The sequence below is a fragment of the Protobothrops mucrosquamatus genome, unplaced genomic scaffold (assembly GCF_001527695.2).
Source record: "Protobothrops mucrosquamatus isolate PMUCROS unplaced genomic scaffold, P.Mucros_1.0 scaffold30, whole genome shotgun sequence".
NCBI lineage: Eukaryota > Metazoa > Chordata > Lepidosauria > Squamata > Viperidae > Protobothrops > Protobothrops mucrosquamatus.
The window spans coordinates 897885-923573 of NW_015386414.1; the positions used below are offsets into that span (position 1 = coordinate 897885).

The 25689-nt window shown below is 37.8% G+C and overlaps 1 long non-coding RNA gene across 1 annotated transcript; it reads right to left on the bottom strand.

Moving 5' to 3' along the window:
- Positions 1-19248: 19248 nt before the first annotated feature.
- LOC107283220 lies at positions 19249-23934 on the bottom strand. Its single transcript, XR_001548794.1, has 3 exons — positions 23767-23934; positions 20383-20515; positions 19249-19286 (listed from the first exon to the last, which is right to left on the bottom strand). It is a non-coding gene; the product is annotated as an uncharacterized LOC107283220 (long non-coding RNA).
- Positions 23935-25689: the final 1755 nt, after the last annotated feature.

A 25689-nucleotide genomic window follows, 5' to 3' on the forward strand; every position in this document is an offset into this window, starting at 1 on the left:
ATGTACGATACACTGAAATGTAGAGCCTATCCATATTTACAATGTACGATACACTGAAATGTAGAGCCTATCCATATTGAAAGAAAGATGAGTGCAGCATTTTTATTTATTTTATATATTTAGGTAAACTTCACTACTTCTGGCATGGTACCTTGGGGAAAGAGACAGCTGCAGTGCAGAATCCCACCCTAGTTTGCTGGCATTCAATACAATGTGTGTTTGTGTGTGTGTTTTAATGCAGTATTTTTGCTGCCATAATTATCTTATCAGTGACTCACAGCACTGCCAAGCTTCAGGATTCCTTAAAGAGAGCAAAACTCCCTGGCTGCTTTCCATCCACACTGAAAGTATAGGACAGTGGTGGCGAACCTATGGCATGGGTGCCAGAGGTGGCACTCAGAGCCCTCTCTGTGGGCACGCGTGCCGTTGCCCCAGTCCTAGGCCTTCAGCTGGGTTTTATAAAACCTTTTCGCTTTAGGCCTCCACTGCCATGTGCAAAAAAAAAAAAGTTTCAATCAATCAGTCAATTTCAATTTCTCGCGGGGAAAAAAAGATCTTGCAAAGTTGGAATTGATTGATTGAACTTTTTAGTCCCACCCAGTCTGCTGTGACCACCGCAACCATGCCCACCCAATGGGCCACACACCCCCAAATTGGCCACACCCAGCCAATGGGCCATACCCACCCGGCATCTGACGATGCATAAGTGGGTTTTGGGTTGCAGTTTGAGCACTCGGTCTCTAAAAGGTTCGCCATCACTGGTATAGGAAATAAAATACCACAATGAACTGAAAGAAAGATTAAATTAAGAGCTAAAAGGACAGCATTCAAATGCAATGTGCCGACAAGATGACTGGACAATTGAGGGATGGGGATGATAAAAGAGGAGGTTTACGGTCACTCACCTTGTGCTTTCAACAAGTTGCTGGATTGATTTATTTTTAAAAAGAGATCAATTTAACATTTATATTCTTGGACTGGAAATAAAAAAGCATTTTAAAAGCTTCCTGTGTAGTAAAAAGATAGAAGAAGAGAAACACCTGTTCCACTGACATTAATTTTACATTATTTAATAATAGGTATCAAGTGCATCTGGAATAAGCCTTTTCCAAATGTAAGCACTAGAGACAAAAACAAAGGCAGGGGAAAGTGCTCAGATGAAGAAGAAAAAAACCATTCTAGTCCTTTTCAGGCATTACTTCCCCATGTGGAAGATGAACTGCCATCTCTACTATTATATCCCAGCTTTCCTATCATGGGGGGAAGAGAACGACTATAGCATTAACCTTCCCAAATGAAAAGAACAGATTATGACATTTTTAAAAGTAAAAATAAACCTAAATATTGAAAGTTACAATATAAAAAAAAAATATACATTACACTCCCGTTGTGTTTAGCTGTTTGTCTGTCTGCACCCTCAAGCTGGCCCAAACTGTGCATTATTTTGCAACAATTTTTGAATCAAAGTACCTAAAATCCATTAAGGCATAAAAAATCCAGGACATATTATTACTATGAAATTGACATTTCCATGATGTTCATACCAGTTTTATTTGCAAATCTATGGCCTGTGGTCATGTGATTGTGGTTTCCAAAACTCACGGCCAGCTTCCCACAAGCAAACTCAATGTTTGTGACTGCTCCCAATCCCACTATTTCCCCCCCCCCCCATGCTTTAGCTGTTTGGGTAAATAAATATTCGCTTCCTATTGAATTTTATTTATCCCTACAATTACATTTCTCTTTTTAAAAATAATTTTATTAAGAATTATAAATGAAAAGAATAAAAACAAATACAAATGACAAAAATACCAAGTAATACAAACAAGGGTAAAAAAAGGAAAAAAATGTAGTAGTTTCCCCCTTCACCCAACCACTAAAGGCAATCTTAATAACCCAATCTAAATACAAAATAATATCTCCTTCCCCCCAAAAAATAGCTTATCTAGTAAATAAAAAATAGAATCAAAATACTTCACCATTCTTCTTTATCAGCAAAAATCCAGTAAAGGAAATCGGATTAACTATTTTTCTCTTTTAATCCTGATCAAATAAGCCATCCTCAAGTTTTATTCCATCCCCAAGTTTAAAAAAAAAAATCTTAACTCCTTCAAAAATAGTCCTAGAGCTAGTTTTCTGTTTATCTGTATTTCAAGCAAAAATGTTCGGAAATTTTTAAAGAGATTTTTTTTGTACATATAATAAATAAAATGTATTCTTTTGTTTGTCACTTCTAATAAAGTGAATAAAGTGGGCACAGACCGCCTACTCTTCCTTTCAGATAAATACGGTTCTTACCGATTCTTGGCATGAAATGACATAATTAATCAAAAGTCACACTTGTTTTACCCCCACTGCACAGTAACTTAAAGTGCCTTGTTTGTCTCTGAATATAACAGTTTATTATTTCCCAAAACTTCAAAATTGTCTAATTTCTCTGCTTCTAATCTTGTTCAGGCATTTGGTCGGATATATGGAAAGTCCAGAGTTCAGGGTAGAAAATGAGGCTGTGCATATACAGATCTGCCCATATCTCTATCCAGTCTCTAAATATTTAGGCAAGAAGTCTGAGGGGAAATAGTATTCACATTGGTTGTCTAGGATCCTGGATCATGCAGAAAGTCAATGCAAGCCCTTCTCATCTTCAGACCTCCCATCTAAAAGCATGGTGTTTGGAGATAATATGCCTGTTTATTCTCCACTTTGTGCACTTTATGTGTCCAAGAAGGGTTCTGTGAACAACTTTCCATTCAATAGTTTGCTGTCAAATTCTTATAAAAAAGGAAATGAATCTAAAGTACATAGTAGATATTCCCTTTCCCTTCAGTTTGCTATTTCAATGTAGGGAGTAAGGAAGTTGACCTTGATGGAGATGTACAAGCATCATTCCCATAACGATAAGGGGTGAAACATGTTTTAAGTCCACAACAGTCAAATAATATCTGGAAGAGCCTCAGACAGACAACTCCCTAATTCACAGAAGTATAAGAAGGAGGAAGATATAGCATAATCACACTTACAAGATTCTGTTATTCTTCTTTTTCTTTCATGTCTAAATCAAATTTTGAACTGCCAGAATGAAGCCACCTTCTTGGCTTTGTTGTTGGCCAAAAACAAGTCATTATCGGTACATTTCTGGTAGTAGCCGACATACCAGCAGATGGGCGGGGCTCTGTGTGTCTCCACATTCACACAGCGTGTTTGTTAGCTGCTAAGAGCCTCCACTTGAGCATATTGGTTTTACATATGGGCACTCCAACTCTCAAACTATTCAGGGTCTTCCAAGTAGTATAAGGGAGGTCAGATCCTTTAGCCATATCCTCCTTTAATATTATTTCTTGCTCGATGGTCTTTTATTAATATGTTATTATACATTATTATATGATATGATATGATATTATTATTACATGTTATTAATTCTGTTATTATAGCTGATTATTATAAATGTAGTTTTAGCCTTCTTCTGGAGATAATTTCCTGGTCTATGCTACCTAGTTGGGTTGACATTCAGCCAACCGTTACCTAACCGTCCATTTAGCTTTGAAAATTTCATAGCTACTTGACATTTGCTTAATGTCAAATAGCTATGATATAGCTATTTCTCTGGCAAGAACAATAGGTTAACTTTTAATCTACCACAAAGTCAGTAATGGTGTCATGGCACATGGCCTCCACTCTGCTATGTTTCATTACGAATTGTCTAAAAACTAACAAAAATTGTCTAAAATTGCTAACTGCCTAAAAAAAGAATATAATTATCTGTGAATAGTCACAACTATTCATGCAAGAGACTTTTAATTCATCCTTGCTGATCATGAGACAACTTTTTTATCTGAGTCTTTCTCTTAGAAATACAAGAAACATTTGAACAGCATTGTGACATATGAGGAATGTTCTCTTTTTCCCCCAAAAATAAGACACACAGTTCTCCAAGTTATGCTAGAAAGTATGGCATTTGGTATGCTATCATCCAAGTTGTTCTTCAAAAACAAATGATGTCAGATTATGGATCAAATTCCTCACATCTGAGCCAGTCAATAACTAATAAAAATTTTAAAAAGCACATTCTTAGTTTAATTCTTTGTTATTCCTGCAAGAGGGAGAAGAACTGAGATGTTCAAAGTAGCCATCCTAAATCACCTGGCATCATAACTAAAAAGACAGGAAATAAACCTGCTACCTGTGTGGATTCAGATATATTTAACCAACACAAGCAAAACAAATTGCAAAAGTGATCCTCCATCCTCATTTTAAAAAGTTAGCTTTGGGGCACCATTCTTTTAGAGAGTTTAAAAAAAAATTAACATTTTCCATTACAACCTTAAAGTGATAGTTACTTCATCGCCAAATACATTCTTTGGATTCAGGTCAAAATTGCTTCCTGGGAATTAGAGCAGGCATGTGATATTTTTCATCAGAGCCCTCTTTGGTAATGAACTGGAATAAAAGTTTTTGAGCTCTGGAACACTCAACAGATAGGAGGGATGGGGGTTGAATTTAATTAACAACAGATCCAGGCTTCTGCAGTTAACTGCATCTTCTGATTCTATATTTCCCTTCGGCATCAAAAGGAAAACCTTTGATGCTGAAAAAACTTTATGAGTTTACTCTATGTGAGGAAGAAAAAAACTACCCATGATGTACAGGTCAGGTTTAGCCTCCATCAAGCCTATCTTCCACCAATTTCAAAGAAATTAGAAAAGCTGTTTGAGTCTCTTAACGGGGCTCCCCAGGTCCCAACTTGGCTTGAATATAGAAAACACATTTCTGTTTCTGTATACAGGAGGAGAACTGATGTTGCCTTCCAGTAGCAGTCTTTGACACTAGAGAATATGCTGACCTGAATGGCACCCTAACTCTGGGGTACTTTGCTTCTGCTGGAAGACACAAGCTTGATAGGGAAACACTTGCGTGGGCAGAAAAAAAAATCTGTTCTTTGCAAAATCCAAATCATCCTCTCCTACTATTACTTCTGTACAGCTGATACCTCCATGCTCTCACCTAAGCAGGCTGGATCTGAAGACAAAAATGGGCTGCTGCAGTTTTCTCTAAGCCATGGCTACTTTCTGCATTTTCTTTTTGCTGGTTGATTTATTAACATGTTTTAAGAGTACTCTTCCATAAATCTCAAAAACAATTCAAACATAAATCACGTCATTTTTGAACTTTCTAAAAATAAGACATTCCAAAGAGGCGACAATGCAAACTAATGTACCATGTATTGCAAAAATTGTATTTATTTTTACATTTCCTTTTCACTTTCTGTCTGAAAGCTCAAGAATGTTTACATTCAAGCTACCCTAACAACAGCCCTATAAAGCAAATTGGGTTGGGAATATGATTAGCAGTCACCAATGAGTTCCACTGTTAAGTGGAGATTTGAACCTGAGTCTGCCAGGAGCAGGTAATCAGGAGCCAGGACAGAGTTCACAAGCACTACAAGTTTATTCCATGCTACCTATACACAGGAATCTGATCTACTAATGGTCAAGGTGAATTGGCACTGAGTCAACAGAATTCATGGGGGGGTGGACTTAGGACCCTTGTGGGAGCTTAGTAACTCCAAACTGATGACCTCACCCTTGGGCTCAGCTGGGTCATCTCCTACAGTGTCCCTGATCAAAGTCCAACACTTTAATATTCACAAATGTGCACACAACATGCATGAATGTAGTCATGCACACATTCACAATCTCTAGTGGATTCCTTGTGAACTTAGTCTCCTTTCTTGCCTTCACTTTGCTTGGTAACAGCATATTATGAATCCTGCATGGGAGGCATGAGAAGAAGAAGAATATTGGGTCCAAGTGTAGAATAAGGAGGGGGGAAGAGTGGAGGGCTGCATCTTTGCGGGAGGCTCTGAGTTCTGGCCTGTAAAGCAAGGAAGGGAAGAGGACAACTGAATCTTCAGACAGAGAAAGCTGGATCCTAGATTGATAGGCAGCAAGAGCAGATAGGCAAGGCCCTAATAGGGGTTGGGCAGGATTAGAGGAAGAAGAAGCATGGGCATGGATGGAGGTAGCATAAAACGTTGAGACAAGAAGCTAGAAGGCTTAAAGCCTGTCTGCTTGAGGGACCATCTCTTCTACTATGAACCTAAAGAGTTTCAACTCCCAGAAGCTTGGCTACATGGTATGTGAGAAAGGACCTTCTCAGTAGTGGGATTCAAATAATTTAACAACGGGTTATCTGCCCGAAGAGCAACTTAAGAACACGTAAAGGCACAGGATTCCCTGAATGCTAAAAGTAAAGGGGGAGGCGGAATAAGCCGCCTGAGGAAGAGGCAGAGGTGAAAAACTGCTGCAGGGTGGTTGGTTTCACCCACCACCATCCAGGAACAAAACTTCTCAAGCGGCCCTGAGGAGCCTCGATCACCAGGGTCGCACCCATTTGCATGAAGCAGCAGCCTCTGTGGCTGCCTCCATCCCAGCCAGAAAAGGGAGAAAGGGAGCTTGCAGTAACTTACTTACTTACTTACTTACTTACTCACTCACTCACTCACTCACTCACTCACTCACTCACTCACTCACTCACTCACTCACTCCCTTCCTTCACCAGCGATCGCTGGTCCGCACTTTCTTGCCACCCTGCATTGGCCAGGGTCTCCCTTCTCCGTTCTGGAAATGGCAGCCCCATTTTCTGCTGCTTTCCTCCCGCAGAAGGGAGGAAAGGAAGGGTGTTTCGTATGGAAGGACCCTACGGTAAGCTCCGGGAAAACTACGCCAGCTGGAGCTGGGCGAGGAAGGCCAGACTCCCTTTCCCCAATGGTTCTACAAAGCCCTTGAGAAGTGGATCTGCTTCCCACAGGGCTGGCCCGATCAAAAACCAGAAGTGTTCCAGAAAACACAGATTTATCATAACTCAACAAAAAAACTTAGGTATCGGTTCTGCCGAACCAGTGCAAACCAGCTGAATCCCACCACTGGGCTTTCTCTTATGTGACTCCCAGCTGAAGAATGCTATCCTTGTGTAGGGTCACTTGTCCCGATTCTCCCAATATTTACAAACATAGAAAAAATATACTTCTTTCACAACTTCTTAAGTTAACCAGGCTTTAATTATTTGGATTTGAATGTTATTTCTTTTACTTTAACTGTATTGGTTGTATATTTTGTTCCATTATTGTAAGCTACCTTGAGCGCTTATAGAAGCAAAAAACAGAGTAATAATAAACCTTCAAGAATTAAGCAAAGATTCAGAGCATATTAAGTATCAAGGAAAAAAAATCAAGACATAGAAGGATATATTTTTATAATAGCAGGGAATATATAACAGATCAGGAACTGACTCACAGATTAGGTAATAAGTTGTTAATCAGGTTGCTTGTAAAATATATCACAGAGCTCAGATTTCATGTACTACAAGGTAGGATGATGCTAGCATTCCTACAAATGCAGCAATGAGCCCACCCCGAGTCATGTGTTACAACTTCCAAAATGATTTTGAAACTTTTGTACTTTTTACTGAAAAACAACTGAGCCATATTATCAGTGTTCTGTAGTGCAGCAACTAATAGTCAGGTGCCCTTCCTGAGTAGTCCAAAAATACCTAGTGTTGAGAGGAGATGTTCAGTAAAAGGCAAAACACTTAAAAATTACCCAACATTTACAGTGATACTTGTCTAAACACTACCCTGAATGCCATCAGGAGTTTAAGTGCCCCAAAGGGATGTAAATACTGCTGCTCCTGCTGCTAATTAAATGTAGTCACTACAACTCATTGTGATCCTCAAGCTCCAGGAGGCATCTTTTCTTCTGTTTTGTCAAATTTTGGCAAAATGTCATCCAAACATGGCATGATTCTAAGATGACTCTAGAATTCTTGTGTACTGGGCTATATTCTTACAACTTCCTTTTGTGACTCAGTCGAGAAACAAAGGTGGACTATATCGCTGTCTTCAGTTGAGTTCCAATCCCACTGTCATTTCATCTTGCTAGGTAGAATATGTTCCTCCCCATCCAGTTCCTCGCAGTGTGTATGTACCAGGAAGCATCTAGAAGCATCTCTTATTAAGCCCAGGACTTAGATATACAATTGCAAAATTATCTGCTGATGATACCTGAACTCATGCCACTGGGTGAACTCCCTCAGTGACTTCATGTAGATGCTTAAACAAGAGAGATGAATTCTTTAGCACCCTACAAAAGAGAGCCTTAGAGATCATCCTTTCCCCCATTCCCACCACCCCACCTCCAGCCTGGAAGAAGAGAACCACTATTCTGCTTTTTTTTCCCTCTTTTGAAAGTGCTTCTGAAATTAAATTAAATTCTATTATTATTTCTAGTTAAGTTAATGGGAGTTTGTAATGAATATCAGCAGCTTAATGGCTGAAATTGGTGGAGTTAGAACTTTTACTTACTTGTTTTTTATATGTAAACATTTGTTTTAATCTAATTAAAATTCTATATTGGTTTAGATTCTTACTACAGTCAAAGGACTGCATACAATAAATGTATAGAATAAAGCAATATGTAGTCTGAAAGGCAGTAATGAAGGCTAGCTTGCCCCTTAAAACTTACTAAACAGCAGGGTATACTGCTGTTATTATACTGCTAGAGATACTCAAATATTGGTCTGAATAGGAAATAAGATACACCAGTGGTGGTGAACCTATGGCACAGGTGCCAGAGGCGACACTCATAGCCCTCTCTGTGAGCATGTGCGCCGTCGCCACAGTCCTAGGCCTTCAGCTGGGTTTTATAAAACCTTTTCACTTTAGGCCTCCGCCGCCATGTGCAAAAAAAAAAAGGTTCAATCAGTCAATTTCAACTTCTCACAGGAAAAAAAAGATCTTGCAAAGTTGGAATTGATTGATTGAACTTTTTAGTCCCATCCAATCTGCCGTTACCACCACAGCCACGCCCATCCAATGGGCCACACCCACCTGGCACTCGACGATGCATAAGTGGGTTTTGGGTTGCAGTTTCGGCACTCAGTCTCTAAAAGGCTCGCCATCACTGAGATACACAATGTCCCTAAATACTATTATAAAACAGACAGACTGGAAGTACCTGGTGCCCCCACCTCATCAGTCCCCCAGGAACTACTTATTTTTTATGCTCACTCACCATTAGCACTATGGGAAGAGCATTAAATCAAGCTATTATAAAAGTCCTACAGTACAAAATGGTTGAAAATTGAATTCCTATCTCTTTGTCCCAAATAAATCAGTGAGCTTTTTCAAAAACCAACACAAGTCTGAGAAATCAGAAAACCAGATTTTTCCTCCAGAATTCTCTTCCATGCAAATTTAAATTTATCTAGAATTGAAAAGGCCAAATAGATCAATACAAAAACAAATTTAACCAAAATCTAAAGAACTAGATCTAGATGTCTAAGGAATTAATACTGTCTTCAAATATGTGCTTGTTATTTATTTCTTTATTACACTGGCAAAATGAACCAAACCCAATCATTTTTGTTGCAAGAGTGAGTTGAGCGTGAGGTATTTCAGCTCTGAGTATTCTCTTCTCTGATGCAGAATATTGGAGAATTTCAAAGTCAATATCCAATGTTGTGGCCCTGATAATGCCTAATAAAGGATTTTTAAATTCTTCATTCTAGATTGCACAACCATATTTGCAACCCAAATGGTTTGGGGAATGTTGATATCAATATTAATTAGTAGGATCCAATATTAATATTAAATTAGGTTATTGTGTTGAGAATACAATCACTGCATCTACTATTGTTGGTCATTTATCCTATTATCTATTCAAAACATCAAAACTATGTGATATATGGGACCAAAATGTGATGCTTCCAAGCATCAATATGTCTGCTAACCCCCATCCCCTGGTACCTACTCAATTTTAAAAGATTCCTGAATTCTAAAAAATTAAGTCTATGCTAGCATGGTACATAGCAAAGCACTGGCCTCAACTACACTCTTTATTTCCAAGAATATTTCTGTAATGTTAAGAAAATAAAAAGGAGACTAGGAATCAAAAGGGTAATTTTTAAACAACAGTATAGATAATATCATTAAACATTACTGCTTTCTTAGGAAACTTATTGTTGTGGAATGCAGAATTCCCCAAAACGTTTGTGGGATGTTGTAGAATAGGTCAGCAAATATAATTTGTGTAGTGAGTAGTCTAGGACACATTAATAGATTTACTTGTGATCATAGACAATAGAGAAGCATATACAGTGACACAAGTAAAAGTATTCATTTTTATCATGGGCTAGATATTATGTATAACTCCTCCTAGTTCTTTCAATATTTTATGATAAAAACTAGCAACTGTTATCTAATGTACTCTTTTGAAATTCCCCCTTATTTTTTCACGATCACAAACCAGAAAGAAAAACCAAATGTACAAGTACAGATTAGGTGAAACTTGGCTCAACAGCAGTAACTGCAAGAGAGATCTTGGAGTCCTAGTGGACAGACATTTAAATATGAGCCAGCAGTGTGCTACACCTGCCAAAAAAGTCAATGCAATCCTAGGCTGCATTAACAAAGAGATAGAATTAAGATCACGTATAGTACCACTTTATAAGGCCTTGGTAAGACCACACTTGCAACATTGCATTCGGTTTGGGTCACCACAATACAAAAAAGACGTTGAGATTCTGAAAAGATTGCAGAGAAGAGCAGCAAAGATGATTAGGGAGTTGGAGGCTAAAACGTATGAGGAACAGTTGCAAGAATTGGGTATATCTAATCTAATAAATGAAGTATTAGGGTTGACATGATAGCAGTGTTCCAATATTGGAGGGGCTGCCACAAAGAAGAGGGGGTCAAGTTATTTTCCAAAGAACCAGAAGGCAAGACAAGAAGCTATGGATGGAAACTAACCAAAGAGAAAAGCAACCTAGGGTAGCTTGGTAACAGTGAAGCTAGGGCTGAAGTTGAGACTTAGGCTTCTACCTCAGGCCCAGATTCAGTGCTGCTGCCAAGTGTCACTGTGCAGGATGGCCTAGATGGGGAAAAGGGAGATAGTGAATTATTTCTCGTTTGTTTGGGGGGGGGGGGGGGGCTGACACACTGGCAGAGTCAAGTGAGGCATTTTTTACACCCTCAGTGCTCTAAGGCCAAACATAAACAGAATGAAAGCAGGAACACTTCATCTGTGGAAGGACCCAGGGTCCAAACAGTGAAAATCAAAGTTAGCTACATTCCAAAATCAATGCCATTAATGTTGCTTTTAGCTTCTAGATTAACAACATGTCTAGGCTAGTAAAGAAGGCAAAAAGTCTATGCTGGATCAACCTATGTGTTCCCACAGCAATTAAACAAATGTGTACACCAACCCTAAAATATATAATTTGATGCCATACCTGGATTTCTAAGAGCAGGAATGAGGAAACTTGCCCAGCCCAAGACTGGTCCATCCAGCCCACACAGACTCCTGAAGTAGGCCTTATCCCTTTGCCAAAGCCCATCTCCATCATTGCTTTGCCTCATCTTTCTCTTCTGAAGAGAGAATAAAGTTGCAAAACCAAAACAAAAGACTGCTGCTCAAAAGTGAGGATAAGGAATGTGGCAGAGCAATTTGACAAGCAAGGCATCCCAGATTTTGCCGATGTTTCTTTTTCATGAATTATTTGTGGTTATGAGGTTATGTATAACTAGAATGAAAGGCTCTGGAATTCCCAAGCCTTCAGAACAGGAATTGGCAATTTCCTGGTGACCGTGGACCAATCTTAAGATTGTGGAGGAACCAAAGACTGCAGTGGATGATGGAACTGTGGTTTTCAATATTAATATTCAGTATTAATATTTCTTTGGTAGTAACACTGCAGAGCTGAGCTGCAAAACTGGGTTAGTACATGCCCTTTATTGGAAGAACTGTATAAAAGGGAAATACATGCCCTCAATTAGAAGGACTGTACAGAGAAGAGGTTTTACTCTTATAATTTCTAATTCCTTCTCTCATCTCTTCTTTCCATTAATTTTTTTCCTCTCTCAAATGCACAACTCATCAGCAGAGAAAAAACCTTTAGGATGTCTCCAGTCTCTTTTCTTCCGATAATGTCTCCCTACTATAAGCTCTCCTGCAGTTACTGCATCCCAAAGGGCTTAGAACAGTGGTTCTCAACCTGTGGGTCAGGACCCCATTTGGGGTTGATCGGCCATTTCACAGGGGTCGCCAAGCAAGGCTGTCTGCCATTTTTTTTGCCCACCATTTTTTCCCCTTTTCCAGCGGGTGCCTTACCTCCCTTGGGCTGGGCCAGCTGGTGGTCAGCCTGCTCCGTCTCTGCCGCTTGCCAGCTACGCCTCGGCAGGCGCAGGGGGCGGAACCACGCATGCGTGGCGCTCCTGGGCAGGGAAAGTCCTCGACTTATGACCGGTTGGGTAGTCCTCGACTTACAACCGGTTTAGTCCTTGACTTACGACCAGTTTAGTCCTCGACTTACGACCGGTTTAGTCCTCGACTTACGACCGGTTGGGGTCGCGGCATTAAAAAGGTTGAGAACCACTGGCTTAGAACTAGCCTCCTTCCAGCAATTCTAAGTGAAAAGAGCAAATGGGTCCCAGTCTGATTCATATACTCACTGCTTACCATCCCTCACTCTAAATCAGTCTTTTTGGCTATGATTGTAGTTCTCATTTTGTTAACTGTACTTGTGTGATTTATTCTTTTAACTTACATTTTAATTTTGAACCCTAAGAGATTATGGTGGACTTTGCAAACGTTTCAAAAGAAACAATGTGTATTCTGTGGGCTTCTTTCTCCCCCAGTTCCCATGTATGTGAATGAGTCCCATGTAAAAAAACAGCTTGTTTGCTTTTGCCTTCAAGAAGTCTGCATGTGTAATTGCTAGATAAAGACTCACCATTGCCAAATACAAAATTTCCATAAAACCCAAGCATCAGAATATTGTCTCAGCTCTAATCCTCCTTCTGGAGCAGTTGTAGATACATTAATCATAATTACGTGACTTCTATAGTCATTCAATCATCATTACATTATGGTGTCTGTTCTATAAAACAAGCATAACATAGCTAAACAACCCCAATGTTATTAGTCTTCCAGAAAGCTTTGAAATCCTGGCCTTTTCCTCAGGCACTGGGGCCAAGTCTTAATAGTATCCACCATGTATGCTTTGATTAGATTATCGTTTTTAGGGGCTAAGCTTTGCTGCAATTATACTTTTATTATTTCTTGTTTTTAATGTTTTGTACTGTGAGTCACTTAAAATCATAAACTAGAATGGGCAACTATATAAATTCAATAAATAAATAAGTTATCCTGGTCTTTTCTCATCTCCAATTTCTTTTAAAAGGTATTTACTTCTTTTGCAAATTTGTGGATTTCTCTAAGCCTGTTTATATTTCTCTGGATAGCGTTTTGGCTTATAAAAGCAACAATACTGATGCCTGATATAATTGAAAATAGAGGATACTGCATGAGAAATGACCATTCAAATTTAAATTGTTAAATTCAGGGTTGATTTGTGTCTTAAGGTTGGCAGGATATATATTTTAGGCTCATGAAAAGAATTACACTCTGAATGCATAGTTCAGAATGCACTTTTGAGATGGTTTCGATTCAATTATTTTAATGGATTTCTCATCAATGGAATCACTATTGCTTCAATGATTATCACAGCTGCCAAAACAAACAAAACAAGGACACATTTTAAAAGAGTTGCCACTATGACTATTTGTCAAACTTGGCAGCATATAATTTCCAATTCTTGCATTTGAATAGTACTCTTTTGGTATATGAGAAAAAGAAACCATTAAAATGAAAGAAACTCATTGGAAAACTCAGAAAAACCAACTAAAATAAATCAGGTGATAGTTTAACTGTTGAAGTATGCTGAATTTCCTTTGAAAGTATGAGTGTTCATAAAAAAGAATTAGCACTTTTATTAAATCATTTTTAAGTTCCTCCTTCCTCCTTCCCTCATGGTCAGAAAGGAATTATATCACCAGTCATCCATTTTAAATATGTTTTCAGGAAGATAACATCATAAAAATGAAAAATATATGCTGTAATGTATGCAGCAAGAGAAAAGCATTTCAATTTGAAGAACTTAAGAATTCTCTTAAGAATTAAGAAATCCCTTCCAGAATTGGATCAGACGTTCCTTTTCCCCAATATGATGACAAACCATCAGAGCAAAGACAATTCCACAAGAAAATACCTTACTTAAACAGATCTTGAGAAAAGTAAGCATCATAAGAAGGCTTTGCATAGCATGTATCTTGCCAAAATACTGCAGTAGCTAAACTCTCAGATGTTAGATCATCTCTTACTTCACCTGTTTAGTCCCAGAGATAAAACTAGCAGCCCATGATGCTTAGTTTACTCTTGACTGATCTTATCTTATACCTAGCTGGCTTTCATGCCAAAAACCCAGGGTCTTTCAGTCTTTAGCCTAGCACCTGGCCACTACACTAAACTAGCTCTCAATAAAACATGGGTACATTTACTATAGTTTTTCATAAGATGTTACTCAAGATTTATCTCCTCCAAACATTAAAAAAAATGAATGCAGTAAAATAGTTTAACTTTTAAAATGTGTACATGGTGCTAAACAATGTGTTTACAAGGCAAGGCAGAGAAACAACAATGCCGGCCCTGTACATGTCAGAGAACTGAGAAATACAACTAATTAGCTGTTTCAGAGCGGGAGGTGTTTTCTGCAATCCCATTCCCTGCTGCTCTGAAAATCAAATTGAGATACTGTATATCACAGATGAGAAGCACCACACATATGGTTCTCCCCACACATACACAAGGTAACATTGCTGTCAGAGATTCCAAGTTTATTTCACCTCATTCTTCTCTAGTAGCCTTTCCCGCTATACAAGGACTGGGGCAGGGGGATTTGCAAGTGGATAATAGCATCCAACACAACTGGAAGGTACAGGGATATGGAGGTATTCCTAGTTGACAAGAAGATTCTCTCACAATTCTGGATACCTGGAGTATAGAGTTCCCAACATGGGATTTTCTGCCCTTAATGTCCTTGTTGATCAATGTCCCACTTGGCTTATTGTTTTACATTTGGTCATGACAGCCATTTGGGGATGGAAAAGCCCCTCCCTTTGTGGAAGAACTGAAAATTCACAGTGTGCTCATTGGAAAAAAAGATTGAGGACTCAAGGGTGTATCTTGACCAAAGGTTTTTCACTTCCACCCCATTTCTCCAATCAGGAATACTCATTCATTCATTCATTCATTTAATTTGTATGCCTGCCTATCTTTGCAAGAGATTTGTTAATTGAGTTAACCATTATCATGACTTTAAAAGAAGTTGTTTCCTGCTGCAATCATCTAGTTTTAAAGCTCCCAGCTGCAAACATCCCTGGCATTTCAGTTAATGTTCTCTTGAAGCAAACACAGAGTTCTGTCAAAAAGACTACTTACTTGCAACATTTAAGCTAATAGTCCTTCACACCATTACACAAAAATGACCAAAAAGAGTAGTTAGGCATATCTGAGCAAGGAATACACACAGATGCCCTTGGCTTAGAATTCATATTCTTGTCTGGTTCAGCAGTTAGCAGCCTCCAAAGGTCTGAAAGGAACTTGAAAAGATGCTTTCCCAAAGCATCTGCCATGACAAGAAAAATGGAAAGATGCCATCTACTAACCAAATGGGATGGTGCCAAGAAACAGGACCAAGGGAGAACTTTCTAATCCTTGCTCCTTTCCAAAGGATTTCAAGGATGTCATCACATTACCCAGGGCTTAATGACACACCAAAGAACATCTACTATCTCTATTCAGAAAAGCAAACAAACACAAGAGTAGAGTTACATAAGCAGGATTCACAAAACCACATATCATCCAGTTTTGCACCTTCTCTTAAAATTCCATGTCTGTATTTGAGAGGCTGGCATTGCTTAAGATTTGTTTTCCTCTTTGCACTTAGATTTAATGAGTCCAAAGAATGTTTTGACAGTTGCTTCTCTTTGTCGATGTCTAAATCCAGGAAGGTTAATTCCTATCTTTCAGAAGTAGCATTTCATCTCTAGAGAAGACTAAATAATAGCAATCAGATTCTAATTTTGTTATTTATTATTTATATTAGTTCTTGCTTTTAATTGCAAATTTTTTTTTGCAATACTTAGAATCACAATACAGGTAGTCCTCGACTTACAACAGTTCATTTAGTGACCAAAGTTACAACAGCACTGAAAAAAGTGACTTATGACCGTTTTCACACTTACAATCATTGCAACATCCCCTTGGTCACATGATCAAAATTCAGATGGTTGGCAACTGACTCATATTTATGACGGTTGCAGTATTCTGGGGTCATGTGATCACCTTTTGCAATCTTCTGAGAAGCAAAGTCAATGTGGAAGCCAGATTGACTTAACAACTGTTTTACTAACTTAACAACTATAGTGATTCACTTAACAACTGTGGCAAGAAAGGTCATAAAATGGGATAAGATTCACTTAACAACTACCTCACTTAACAACAGAAATTTTGGGCTCAATTGTGATTGTAAGTCAAAGACCACCTATAACTTTCCTGTTGCTGGAATATGCTTGAAGAAAGACACACATTTCAAGAAGAAAGAAAGAGAATAAAAACTGAATAAAAAGAACAGTCTGGAAATGTGTTTTGTTGACTCATTTCCAGATGGCCAACTTCTGCAGTACAACTGGCTGCACCTAGTTTATAGAGCATTTGGGTGGCACTAAATTATTGACTGAAAAATATTGGATGAGAAATTAATATATTTCCCAAACAATTACCTGAACTGGCAGCTGGACAACATTCCTTGTGTTTTCAAATACATTAAGCAACACAACTGAAATACATCAAACATGCCCAACTGTCATTTGTAACACTAAATGGAGTTTCACAGAACATTGGAGTTTTTTATGAAATTGTAGACAACCAGTTTCCTATGTATTGATGACAATTAAATTCATCTAGCAAGGGCTTTTTTTCTTCATGTCACGAGTCCAGTTCTACCTCCAATTACTACAGGAGGTGCAGTTAAATGTGAATATCCATATCATCCTCCAATATTTTTTCTTGAGACTACAACTCTACAGATGTCAGGATTTAAATATCATGCCACTCTCTCTTCATGTCTTCCCCACACAAACACACACACAAACTTCCTCTTTTGTAACACCTTCCCTGGATTTCCAAAAAATCCCTTTTTTTGTAACCACAGAGTAGCCCTAATATTGTCCTAGCACAGATTTCAAGCATTCTCTTACTAACATGGCCAATTTTGTATGAGTAATAAATAATAAAGAGTAATAAACATAGTTTATACCACCCAACTTGTCTGAATTAGAGAGAGGGTGTTTTTGAGTTTCTTTTTTTAGCTCTAAAATATTTTGTGCCTGCCAAAACCCTTTGGGATTGAAGTGGATTACAAATGCTGCTGGTAAATAATGAACAATGTGCAAACGCACCCATACAGTTAAGGAATTAACATGAAATACTTGCTTCCAAATCACGTATGTATTTTTAATAGCTCTAAAGATATCTCAGTGGGATAATAAATATTAAGTATGAAATATAAATTTTAAGTAAACAAAAAAACTCATTAGAATATAAAAACCATGACATGTTTCTGTCACCCACCAACATACACCTAAATCTAGAAATGTGATTATAGTTGGTTACAATAATGTCATTCCCCCTTCTGCCTACTAATATTTTATTCTTTTCTTTCCCATGTTACAAAATGAAATATCTCAAGATCTAGCACCACGCAATTCCATTTCCAGAATTGGCTATATGCACAAATATTACTTATTAAAATACAGGGGATTTAGCCTTACATTTCATAAATCTAGAAAAAAAAGAGATGCAACCTTCTGTTATGAACTGAAGATTCCCTGATCTTGTTATATTCTGCTTCAATTCTATATTTTTGTTTTAAAGCAGAAAATAAAATCTAGATTTAATAAGAGAAATGTTTCACATTTTTCCATTTTTTCCTATACCAGTGGTGGTGAACCTATGGCACGCGTGCCAGAGGCAGCACTCGGAGCCCTCTCTGTGGGCACACACACCATTGCCCCAGCCCTGCCTCCTCCCATGGCCCCCTCACCAGCAGCCCCCCGGAGGAGAGTCGCCCGTGGGTACGGCCCACGGGAAGCAGCACAGCCAAGGACAGGGCAGCGGGGACAGGACTCCGCCCTTGCGCCCCATCACGGGCAGATGATGCTGCAGGGCATGGGTGGAGGGTGTGGCCGCCATGGCGCTGCTGAGCTGCCTGGGTGATCTGTGGTGGGCCGTGGAGGTAGTGGGTGACCCAGCAGGCAGGGCAGAGCAGGGACAGGAGGGGTTGGGCACTCGGTCTCTAAAAGGTTCGCCATCACTGTCCTATACATTTCACATTTTTTTCTGGAAAATGAGAAACTTCACCCACCCCCATCCCATCCCTGAAATGCCCCAAAATGTTACATCACCTGGTATACTAACTGATGACTTTGATAATGCATATAGAGATTAAAAATCAAACTCTGCTTTTGAAAATGTCAGAGAGACACAATAAAAATGCAAACAAAATAACTTTTATCTCAGAAATCATTTCCATTTTACAGGTAGCATTTTCCTGATATCCATAGCATCTGGATGCTGACACATGTCCCATCTGTCTCCAGGGCAAGGATGTACAATTAATGTTGGCTAATAGACAATGCTAGATTTTGGGTGGCAGATATAATGGTATGTGGGAATCACCTTGGGAGCCGAGGGAGAGAGCCATAGCAGGGGAACAGTTAGATAAAAGACAACTTAACCCACAGCAGGTATGTGGGCATGGTAAACATCTCAGAAGGAACCCTCCATAGATTCATGGGCTGTAAAGGTGAGGGAGGAGAAATGTACTTTCAGACTTCTAAAATTCTATTAACCATACAACAAAGTAGAATTAGTTCAAATGTATGTGCCTCATGTCTGGACTACCTCACAAGTCTGACAACATGTCAAAAAACCCATAACGAGAGGGAAGAGGACCCAAGACTTTTAGAAGGAAGCAGCTTCAAGAGTTTTAAGGGATGAAATGCGTATTATTTGTAAGATATAAGCACCCATTTTTCCCTTTATCCTTCTGACAACTCACAAATGCAAATAGGGCCTAACCTTTGGCTCCACCCAATTATGGAGGCAGGGGAGAAGAGTGTTGATAAGCGGCATGATACCACCAAACCTAATCAGAACAGGTGATTCTTCATGGAACTTCAGCCAGAAGTCCCAATGCCAACAGATAAAACACCATTGACAATGGGGAGGTCAGATAAGTCAAAGCAAACTTAAGCAGCTTTAATTTATAAATTAAATCAAGTTATTACATACCCCAGCAGCAAAGCCTAGACTTCCATCCAGGATTTGTCTCTGCAAATGTAAGATTACAAATGGTCAGAAGAGATACTGTATACGGCAGCAATATACTAATTTCATATTTGATGCTGAATCATAGTTTATTAAATGTTAATTTGCTGGCTTCGTGCAACATGCTAAGCCATAAAATATAGCTTGCAGACAACAACTGAGCTGACCAAAAGCACGAACAAATTGCACTATAGCTTACCATAATATACAAAACAGTCTAAGTGTATGTTAGTCTTGTGTAAAACTAAGACAACATTCAATATACAGAGTTAAAAATCTGGTCTCTGTTTAGCAAAGACATCAAGCTTCAAAGTGCACCATTATTCCCCATTTTGATATCCTCTGCAATTCCTAAAATATTCATCTAGTACCACCACGCAGGCGGGGAATGCTGAGACCTATAATAGCAGTATATCTGAAGGGCATGAACCAGGGAAACCTACTGTAAACACATACTGGTTAGTTCTTCTGTCCACCAAAATTCAGGCTAATAGAAGAAGCACAAAAAAGGGAATTTCTCCTTCAATTTTAGCATACCTCTTTCACTGTTTAGGAACCTAGCCAACTGCCTTTTGCAACAACTGTAAATTCCTGAAACCTTTCAAGGGTAGTTCCAGATGTCAGGACATGGGTTAAAGATAGCCACAATAGCCATGTATTTAAAATAAAATCTAATTGCTACAGTTGGTAAGTATGGTTTGGGATATCATAAATATAATTCTCAAAGTGTTTTAGAAGGATCTATTCTAGTAAAACCTAGGTAATAATAAATCTTTCAAATTTATGATATCAGAAGACTCATTTATCTGTGGTAGCAATTTGGTTTACTCTTCTAAAAAAATGCAAAAGCTAGAGACAAGCATCTCTAGCCAATCTCAGTTAAATGTTGCAGAGTATTAATGAAAGGTATAATATTTTAATACCAAGCTCATTTCTTTTTCCGTCTATATCACGTAACTCCCACATGCCATAATTAGTATTTATGATCATCAGATTCATACTTACACTCCACGCTCACATTTTTATCACACCTAATGTTGAAAATGACATTTTTCATCCTCTAATTTTGAAATTTGCACCAAAAAAGTTTAGGACTCACCTGCCCACTGGAAAAGATAAATACAAGTGCTGAGCCAGCAGCTGTCAATCCCCACGTCAGTAAGGTTCCTAGCAGTGCTTGCAACACTGGATTGTAACCAAGTATCATAATGAGTAATCCTGGATTTGAAGACCTGCTAAATGTGAAAAGAACATTAGGTAGAAAATCTAAAATTTGAGCCAATCAAAATTAAGTTTATTTTAGAAATATATTTTGTCTATTGGTCTATAGCAGACATGTCAAACACAAGGCCCGGGGGCCAGATGCGGCCCGTGACGTGGTTTCATGTGGCCCGTGAAGCCATCCTGGAAACAGTGAGGGAACGGCTCCCGCTGCCTTGGCCCTGGCCCAGGCTGGCCGGGAGCCAATGTACAATTTTGTGGTGGCCATCTATGCTGAAATGCATTCAGTCTTAGCTCCACAAGGCCGTCTAGAAACAGCGAGGAACCAGCCCCTGCTCTGTTGCCCCTGCCCCCTGGGTGCATGCTGGGGAGGTGTCACCCTTTGTGAGGAATGAAGAAATGCACCATGCCTTGGTGCTTGCCGCGGTCCCACCCCCTTCTGCCAGAGACCTTCAGATCTGTCCCACTCCTGCCCAGGCCCCCACAGGCACTCTTGACGCGAACGATGTAGAGCTGGCCATGCCCACCCAGTAGGCCACACCCACTCCATCCACCCCCACGCAGTAGGCCGCACCCACCCAGCCCCCTAAGGGCAACCGCAATGCTGATGCGGCCCTCAGTGAAATTGAGTTTGACACCCCTGGTCTATAGCTATAAAGTTATCTAATTTGTGTCTCCTCCTCAAAGTGTTTCCTTGAAGTTGGCAATATGTTACCTATAATCATCATATATGCATAAAGTGCCTGTTTATTCATATATTATTAGATATTTGTAATTAAATATAACCAACATTAGAGCAAACCACTATCCCTCAGAATCATCCTTATTTACAATATGGCTCTGGACCCACTTTGGCTTTATAGACATTTTTAGAAAACAAAAAAAGGGAAGCAGAATCATGTTTCCAATAGAAGTGTGTCTGCCTCTCCAAGTTGGGGGGGGGGGGTGAAGCAATATTATCTGCTTGCTTTCTGGTCAATTGCTATTTTGTGATTGGCCACATCCACCATGTAGGAGCCATTTAGTGAAAAGATCAATAGCAATAGCATTTAGACTTATATACTGCTTCACAGTGCTTTACAGCCCTCTCTAAGCGGTTTACAGAGATAGCATATTGCCCCCAACATATTGTCCTCATTTTACCAACCTCGGAAGGATGGAAGGCTGAGTCAACCTTGAGCCCATGGGAATTGAACTGCCAAACTGCTGTCAGTCAGCAGAATTAGCCTGAAATACCGCATTCTAACAACTGCGCCACCACGGCTCTTTATGAGGCCTCTCATGGCAGCCATTAGATGAAAGCAATAACCACATGCCTTCAAAGTTTCAAATATTCCCAACCCAAAATATTACCCATTCTTGTAATGGAGGATAACTTGAGCAATATAGGAAATATTATAAGGAGTGGGTCCTTGGACAATTTCTCTCATCCTTCAATTCCTCATAAAATTGGAATGTGGTTTCAATTCTTTTTTAAAAAATGTTTTATTAATTTTTTATAATAACAATCCTCAGTGACTAGTGTATAGCGTGTTGCCCTGGTTCATATATTTTGAGAAAAACAATCAATAATAGTTAATTAACAGTCAATAATAATTAATTTTTGTAATTCCATAATTGGTGTATTAATAGTATATATCTTTGATCTTCCCTTCTCCCAATAGTATTCTCCTTCAACCTTAAACAAGTATAATTCTTAATATTTTCAATGCATAAATATAAACCTTTTTCATATTTGTACAAATAATAACATCTATGTATGACATTTTTTCTTACCAACTTAATTTTTTTATAAAAATCATCTTATTAGTTCACCATGCATCCTATTTTCATAGTTCTTATTTAAGCTTAATTTTCCCTTAATATTCAAACCATTATCAGTCATAATTTTCTCAATATTAATCATCTAAATATCCAGATTTTCCATTTAAGTACACCATCCCAATGTTTTCATATTTCACGCGTTGTAAAAATATACTGCTTACCTATCTTATAACATCTACCTATAATATCTTTTTGATCTATTTATATTTCACTTATATTTGTAAAAGTTAATTTGTTAAATCACTATATATCCTATTTTCAAAATGTCTTATTTAAGTTTAATTTCACTTCAGTACTTCGGTCATTCCTTAGTCCTAGTTCTTTTCAACTTAATTTACCTTTAGATTTCAAACTTTTCATTCACATACATCATCCCAATATCTTTACATTTCATATATTATGAAGAATACTATATTACTTATAGCTCTTATCCCTCTTATTGTACGGCCCCTTTATATCCAAAGTTATCTATTCTTTTAACCGTATTCAAACAGGTGTTTGCTCATGTAATACTCCATCTGGTAGGACGAGTCAAAACTTTTGAATCTATCTCTAGCCTTCTTGCAATTCTTTCTAAGCATGTGAATCCTTCACGAACCAAGATTTATTTCTAGCTGAATTTACACATTACAATAAACCATGAGCTGTTTTAATAATGATTTAATGAGCAAGCATAGGTATCTGGTTTGTATTAAACCATAAATCATTGTAAGGCACATCAGGTGAGTTCCTAATCTTTGGGTTGTGTTTTTGACTTGCATTATTTAAGATGATTGGCCGAATTGAAAGAAAATTAATTTTGCCTTTCAAGTGAAGCATTAATTCTCATTAAGGAAGTTAGTGAATAGCTACAACGGGGAGGGAGAAGAAACTGTCACAGAACATTCTCCTACCATCGATTTCTGCCCGAAAAGGTTCTTAAGATTTTTATCTGAGAACTTGCAACCCTGGGGAAGGGTCGAGGAGGCACTATTCCAGGTTACTTAATCAGTCTATATGAAGTTCCATAATAATCTTATCGTCGCCAATTTAACAATTTCAAACAGTTAAGATTTCTTCTATTTTAATCACGCTGTATCTAATCTGTCCATATGGACCATTTTCATTTCTGTGCACCCATAAACGTGAAAGGCACCAAAATGAATGAATAGGTCTGTTTGCCACACCATAATATATATATATAAAAACAACTATTTGCAGTCCATTTTTAAAACAATCCGTAAAAAAAATCTAAGATATAAAATTGACAAGTAGAAAATGTTAGATCATTTTTTCCCAGTGCTAATCCCGGTTTGTTTGGTTTTTTTTAAAGATAAAACCTCCTAAAATATACCACAAGGATTTTGTCTGCCTGGGTGCTTGTTTTCAATGTATTCTCCTGGATTTTTTTTTTTAAATAATAACCCATTCTATTTAAAAATAATAATTCACTACATACACTCAATAAGATCACCCAGATGTTGCAAAATACAGCGGATATTCCAATTCCGGCAGTCGCTTCCTGGTTCCTCTGTACACGTGTCTCTTAAACCGACGTGGCTCCACCTACTATTCTGCTTCAGCCATTGGCAAAGCAGCCTGGAATAGCAGGCTAGATTCTGCGGTACACGTCTATTGATTTCTCTAAAACGTGAAGCGAGTGGCTCAAAAAGAGACTTGGTTTAGATGCGTAGAGTACTGTGCGATAGGATGATATGGTTTTTAACTCCCGTCGACTATCAGACTTTACCAATACAAACAAACAAAAATCACAGCTGACAGACTTTTAAAAAACTGTACTTGGTTTTAAATCCCAAGAGCACGAACAGCCAAGAATGTGTCAAGTATTTTTTTTAATAAAAGTTTTATTGTTTTTTTTTCATTTTTTACAAAGCTTGGGACATACCGTGGTGGTCAGGGTGTCGAATCATTCAAAGACAAAATCATATACATATAGCTCAAATTAATTATGAATAATTTCCTCTCTATTTCCTAAATATAATATTACTTATTAAAATTAATACAATTTTAGGTAAAAATCAATCAAACAAAAATCCTCAGTCACCTTGCGATTATAATAATCTATATCCTGTTTTTAAACTTTACTAATTACAATTGTCATATTCCAGTTACATTTCAATAAACATATAGTTGGGATTTCAGGTATCCTTAATGATAGATCATTCATTGAGACTAATTTTTTCCCTATCACAAGTAGTTCTTCCTCTCTCTCTATTCCATATTTAGAATAATAATATAAATCCAACAGATACATTTCTATTTTTAAAAATATATTCTATCATTTCATCAGTCCATATCTATAAAAAAAATCTTTTTAAGCCCTTTAATAAAGTTTACACCTTCAAATACTTATCAACTATAATATCAGGAACTTCCCATCCTTCATTCATTATTAAATCAGACAAAGACTCTCTCTCTATTACAAAATAGTTATCATATTTAAAATAATAGTATAATTCCAAAATGTACATTTCTATTTTTAAAGATATATTCTATCATTTCATCATTCTATATCTATAAAGTCTTTTAAACCCCTAAACAAGTTTATTCCCTCAAATAATTATCAACTATGATAACAGTCAATTCTTATCCTTCATTCGCTATTAAATCAGAATGTGTCAAGTATTTTGATTCTTTTCATTTAAGTTAGAGCCTCTTTGGCACTCTATCGTTCAATTATTGTTGCCCTGCTGCTTTTCTCACGCTTCAGACACTTTTTCCCATGCTTAACCTTGAAATATTTTTTCCCAATATCTACATAGGATTCTTTGGCTGTCTTTGGGAAGAGAATCAAGACATTCCTATTCAGTCGGCCCTTTTTTTAATTAGGAATAATGATTTTGATTTTTTAAAATTTATTCTACCCAAATTATATTTAATTTTTGATTATTGATAGCTGAGAGTGGATATGGGTAAAAAAAAATGGCTATAAATGATTAAAACAGATTCCACGTAAGGTTATGTCATAATAAACTTGATGGCTTGAAAGTGCCATAAGATAAGAGCCTTTACTGTGTAAACTCACAGAGAATATCAAATAAGTGAGAAATTCTTTATGGAATATTAAAATTTTACTTTAGGGTGGATTGGATTGTTGCTTCTTGTTGCAGTACTTACTGTTTTCTCTTTGCATTGCAAAGGCTTTACAATACAAAAATTGGGAGTGAATTACATTGCCATTGATTGAAAGAAGGATGGGCTCTTTAATAATTACATAAAAGAGTACATTTCAGAATCCCAACATTTCTTATCTTCAAGGGAGTATACTTAGTATAAAGCAATTAATTACATATATTGCTAATGTTTTAAATAAGAATAACAAAAGACTTAATAAAAGATACCCTCCAATGTAGATTTTTGC